The 6000-nt window shown below is 48.7% G+C and overlaps 1 protein-coding gene across 4 annotated transcripts in view; it reads left to right on the top strand.

Moving 5' to 3' along the window:
- The first annotated feature begins 749 nt into the window (after positions 1-749).
- The window catches only part of RPAP1 (RNA polymerase II associated protein 1), a 44780-nt gene continuing 39529 nt past the window's right edge, over positions 750-6000 (top strand). For 3 of the 4 annotated variants that reach the window (XM_075927160.1, XM_075927158.1, XM_006128697.4), the window contains exon 1: positions 750-905. The gene's annotated coding sequence lies outside the window, so the exon portion shown is untranslated. Of the gene's footprint in view, positions 906-5615; positions 5645-6000 lie in introns of those variants that run through there. The other variant, XM_075927157.1, reaches the window with a different exon arrangement.

The following is a 6000-nucleotide window of genomic DNA, read 5'->3' as shown; positions in this document are numbered from 1 at the left end:
AGATTCATGTCTCGAATACCAAGAATCTGACTTGGGACAATTTATACCTTGAGAGAATTGAGAGAAATTATTTGAGTAGCTATGATTTTTAATGTCAGCAGTTTAGTACCACCCTTTCTCACTGAGCGCTCAAGCCAGCACCACTCTAGCAGATTTGGATTTTGACAGTAGGCCCCTGTGCCAGGCAGGCCAAAAAGCAGCTAGCTATTGGGAGAAGCAGCAGACTTGGCAGTTTTTCAGGGACATACACAGGAAAGCATCTTCAGTTCATATTCCTTGCCAAGGTACCTGCTGCAAGTCTGACACATTGCAATGCGGAATTCAGTCCCCTTTACTGCCCCTGCTTGAGCTTCAAATGGCCACAGCTTCATGCACAGGCTTTACTTTAGGCCGGGCCTCAGAGGAGCAGCCCCCTTGCACTCACGCCTGCGGAGAGATAAGCACGACCCCGCAGATTGCAGGCTGCGGCCAGTGCGGGCGTGCGCCTCCTTTCCCCTGCGAAGGGTCCAACACCCGGGGAACACGAGGAGCTTCCCCCGCACGGGGCGCGGGTTGATGGCACGTGCTGCAGCAAGGCAGAAGCGCGAGGCGGGGCCCAGCCCGCACGGGCACGCGCTAGCCACGTGCCGCTCTCACTCGCAGGCCATGGCACCGTCCACCCCGCAGCGAGTAGTGACTGACAGCCCGACGTCAGGGGGGCGGGACTCCTGGGGCTGTACGCGCATTCGGCCCCCATCAGCCCACGCGGGCTGCCGCGCCGACCTGCCGGGGTTACTCTTCTCACACGGCTCCAACATGGCGGCGGTGGGCGGCGATAAGAGCTGTGGCAAGCGTTTTAGCGGAAGTGACGCACTCTGCGGGGCGGAAGTGCTGCGGTTGGCGGGATGCCGGCGCCCCATGCGCAGGTCAGTGCCCGGTGCCCGGGCTGTTCCCCTGGGAGCGGCGGGCAGCACTCCTGTTCCGCAGGCGGCGCCGTCCCCGTCTCCTCCCCCCGCTCTGGGGCTTGTCCCGCGCCCGGGCAGCGTGTCCGGAGGCAGAAGGTGTCGCTTCCTTCCGTGCTAGCGCCCCCCCCCCCGTTGGTTCTGGGCCCTAATGCCGCCCCTGCCCCTGCAGAGCGCAACCCCCGCCCGGCGACACCCCCGGGCCTAGCGACCACCCAGAACCGACACGGCAATGACTGTGTGGCAGGAGGGCGATGGGCGGGCGAACGCGGGCCAAGGCCCGAGAATTAGGGTTGTCCAGTCAGAGAAATTGAAGGGGAACTGCGAAGTGCTAGTGGGGGCTCTCCAGGCTCGCTCCGCTGTTACTCAAAGCATCTCCCATTCCTAGGAATGTCCGCCCTGCAGTAAACAACCCACCTCTGGTCCCCTGCCGGTTGACTCCAGCTCGTGGGGTTTGGGGCTAAGGAGCTATTTATTTGTGGGGTAGACCTTGTGGCTCAGACTGGAGCCCAAGCTCTAAGATCCTGCCCAGGTTGAGGGTGTCTTATTACACCAGAGACATTCTCTGCTGCCATCTTGGATGCATGTTAAAAGGGAATGTAGTCACAGATGTGAGAAATAAAGCTTGACAGGATATATCAGTTTTGCCCTGGCATTTGAATGTATGTTGGAATGTTATGTATGTTTTGATTACCAAAAAAAAGTTGAAAAATGGGTGGGCATTTGTGGTGCTGTAGATAAAGTTCAGAAAGCACAAAAAAAAATTAACCACTTCTTTCCTCCAACCAGCAATAACTTCCAGCATGCGCAGTCATGGCGGATGGCAAGTTCTATGGGCCTGTGGTGCCCAGCCACCAGAAATATTGCTAGCCTGGGGTTTGGATCCGCCAGGTTTGGAGCTGGGTGTCTCCTCCACCTCCTAGGTGATTTTTAAAATGATCTGAAGGCACCTACTACCACCTCCAGCACCACAGCAGTACTAGAGCAAATTCTGGGTGTTGTCTATTGTCAGTCTCTAGAATTGAAAAAAGCCTTTCATAAGGGGCAGAATGACCTAGCATGCACTAGTTTAGTAGATTGATAAATTGCTCACTTAGCCCTAGTCTACTCTGTTTTTCCCCCTCCCCCCCCCATAAGAGCCGCAACTTCTGCTATGTTTAGACCTTATTGTGCTGTCTTCCATGCACCAAGGTCAGAGGCTGATTCTCTCCCATCTACTCTGCCTACTCTTCTTGTCCTGGTATAGTACTGGAGTCAGTGGGAGAGTGCTTGGAGGTCAATTCACTGTGTAGTGAAGACAAGCCCTTAGCCTTTCATTGACATTACTTTAGAGTAAGTACTAAGGCTGTGTCCTCCTTTGACCTCTGCACTGCCAAAGGAGACCTGCCCGAGAGCAATTCTTTGCCTCTTTCACTTTATCTCTCCTACTTCTAGGCCAGCAGAATGCAGTTGTTATGGAGAAAATGTGCTCAGTCTGCAGCTGTAGGAAGCACCTTGGCTGTATCTAGAATGGCCAGTTTTTCCGAAAAATCAGCCACTTTTCTGGAAAAACTTGCCAGCTGTCTACACTGTCTGCTTGAATTTCCACAAAAGCACTGACTTCCTACTGTAAGAAATCAGCACTGTAAGAAATCAGTGCTGCTTGCGCAATACTATTCTGCTCCCGTTCAGGCAAAAGTCCCTTTTGCGCAAAAGGGCCAGTGTAGACAGCTCAGATTTGTTTTCCGCAAAAAAGCCCCGATCGCGAAAATGGCGATCGGGGCTTTTTTGCGGAAAAGCACGTCTAGATTGGCACTGACGCTTTGCCGCAAAATGCGCTTTTGCGGAAAAGCGTCCATGCCAATCTAGATGCTCTTTTCCGAAAATGCTTTTAACAGAAAGCTTTTCCGTTAAAAGCATTTCCGGAAAATCATGACAATCTAGACGCAGCCCTTGTATTGCCTGAGTGACCTATTTGATTTAGGAGCTGTGATTTTAGGGCAAGTCCCTTCTGGTTCACTTTGGCAACTATGCTGGTAATCTTCATTGAAAGGTATTACTAATGTCATGTTAAAGATTGGGAAAAGAAGAGACTTTGGGGTTCAGAGACCCCTTGCAATCACAGAGAAACTTTCCTGTATGACATGCCCTTTCTCGTTTATTAGCCACATCTAGGCTTCTTGATCTAAATGCCACTTACAGGCTGCTTATAGTTTTCCTTCTGTTCACACTCCCCCAGTATAAGCTCAATTCATCTGGCATCTAATCAGAAATCACTTATGGTAGTGGCTCATATCAAATCAACGCAATATTTTCAGGCAGATGCCCTAAACAGAGTCGGCTCCCATAATCAAAAGTGGAAGGTGAATTCAGGAGTTGTTGGAAGAAATTTTTTACGTATGGCTACTCCAATAATGAAGTTGTGTGCTACACATATACCTCCCAAATCAGCAACTTTCAATTGTATTGTATCCAATAAGAGGAGCAACAGACTGACTTTACAAACTTGAATGCTGATTCTGGAAAGCTTTGCAACTGTTAGAAACATATCCATTTACTAGTATAACGGTAAATATTGCCTCATCATTAGGGCCTTACCAAGTTGATGGTCCATTTTGATCAATTTCACAGACGGAGGTTTTTAAAACTGATCAATTTCACTTTTTTCCCCTTTTTTCAGATTTTTACACTTGAAATTTCATAGATGCCTTTTCTGGCAGTGGGGTTTTGTAGCTAGGAGCCATGCCATACATAACTCAGGTGGACCATTTCCCACAGTGGGAAGAGATCAAACTTGCCTCCTTCAGGTGCAGAAACTTCCTGGGTGGCTGCTCAGTCCTACAGTTTCCTACAACAGGAGGAGGCATGTGGAGGTGGATCTGATAATGGCTGTGCAGAGGAAGGACAAGTGCTGTCTCCTCTCCCCCCCCACCCCCGCCTGCTAGGAACTTGTAGGTAGGTACCCCCCTGGATTGGGGCTTGCAGCAATGAGGGGGAGATCACATTTCACATGTACACTAAGGGCATATTAACATATTTTTCACAGCTGTGAAATTGGGCCAATCATCATCTGTGGCAAAGATACATGTATCTACTTTTGGTATCATACAGCTCCAACTAACCATCCTCCCTACTGACTCATTGGCAACCTTAACGGAAGATACAGGATTGACTGTGTTCAACACTTGTAACAAAACATGATTAATTTTCTACCCCTGTTCCCATGTCCCTCTCCTATCTAGTCTAAAACACTGGTCTGCAGGATGGTTATAGACCATTACCTTCTATTTATAATGCTGGTGGGTCTTTTACCAAACATCATTATAAAAAATGTTACATAGAGACATTCTTAAGTGTGGTACATAACTGGGTTAAGATTATATATAGTACAGGTGGAGGCCTGATTTGTAAGCTGATTGGGACCAGTCTTCAAGGCCCTGTTGCACTGGGTTCAGAGCTCAACTAGTGGCAATGTTCTGGTCTGCTTTCTTTGACATCTGTGGGTAGGGCGTTCTTACTTTCTGGCAGCTGGGCAAGCCAAATTGTACTGCAGTCCCACCCATAGGTCTGGTGCATTGTCTAGATTACAGGTATTGGGGGGTGGGAAATAAGCCTGTGCATGTTAGTCAGTAACTTCTGTCCACCTGATAGCATCCAATGTATTTAAACCATTTCTGGTTCATGTACACTAAGGCTAGGCCCACACTATGGGGGAAGGTTGGTTTAAGATACGTAATTCGAGCTAAGTAAAAAACGTAGCTGAAGTCAATGTACCTTAAGCTGCGCTTCAGCACAGTGACCTAGGGATGTAAAAGCCTAGTTAATTAACTGGTTAAACATTAGGTTAACCTAACATTGAACTGGTTAACCAACTGAAGTGGGATCCAGGCTGGGGACCACTCCAGCCCAGCTAGAGCAGCCCTCAACCCTGCAGTGGGGCTGGCTGCTGGCTCCCAGCCTCTGTGCTGTGGCTGAGTCTGGCTCTGCCAGTTCCCAGCTCCTATGTGGAAGCTGGGGCTGCTGGTGGCTCCTGGTTCCCAGCTCCCATTGGAACAGCCCCTGTCTGCAACTGGCCTGGGGTCCCTGTGGACAAGAGCTGCCTCTTTATGCTGTGGGCCTTCTATGGGGCTGGGAGCTACTCCAGCCCTTATTGATCAACCTTTCATATTCCTAGTCCTCACAGCAGGAGGCCGATGGGAGGAACGCTCCCATTGACTTCGCTTACTTCTTGCGAGGAGTAGGAGCATTGGCACCAATGGGGGTACCTTCGAGCATTCAATTTAACGGGTTTTTACTAGACCCGATAAATTGAATGGTGGAAAATTGCCACAGTATCGATCTTCCTGCAAGTGGAGATATGATCTTAGGAACACATTAAAATGGGGAAGTTGGCTACAACAGGTCTGTCTTTGACCTAGCTATAGAATGGATGGCCATCAGGAAAGTGGGTGTTAAAGGCTTAAGCTTGGTTCCAGAACCATGTTAAATTCCCATCCACGCAGTAAACTCTCTAATGTTGTATTGTAAATCAGCACGTCAAAATGGGTGGTAGCTACACCCATAGTGAGGAGAATGAATTTGAGGAAGTGAGGGATGTTCCTGGGACAAGTAAATATCTTCTATGACTAGCTTTCACCTCATAGTGTCTGAAGTTTCTTTCTAAACTGTTCTAAAGTGACTACCATTTATTTTCAGATGCTGTGAGTAATGCACAGAGTAGCTAGGTAGGTATATGCAAATCTTAAGTGTTGAAGGCAGGGCAAGGATGGAGAAATTGGTGAGGGATTTATTTGAGGGGGGCATCAGCAGCATATTTTGATTCGAGCCAGTTTGTTTCTGATACTCAGTGCCATCATAATTTAGGCTGTGATGGTCTTTGACATCCATTAGGGTAAAGCGCAAGCACTGGGTTTCTGAAATCATGTGGTACTGCTTTATGCATATCGTAGGGGGGAAATCAATCAAAATGAGATTATAGCAGCCCTTGCTGAGACACAAAATTCCATAAATAAACTGCAGACAAGTGTGCTTGTGTCGTGAATTGCAGAAGGAAGAAATGTCTAAATAAGTCACAGGTGTT

Source organism: Pelodiscus sinensis, chromosome 4 (assembly GCF_049634645.1).
Source record: "Pelodiscus sinensis isolate JC-2024 chromosome 4, ASM4963464v1, whole genome shotgun sequence".
Classification (NCBI taxonomy): domain Eukaryota; kingdom Metazoa; phylum Chordata; order Testudines; family Trionychidae; genus Pelodiscus; species Pelodiscus sinensis.
This window is presented reverse-complemented; position numbering and strand designations above follow the sequence as displayed.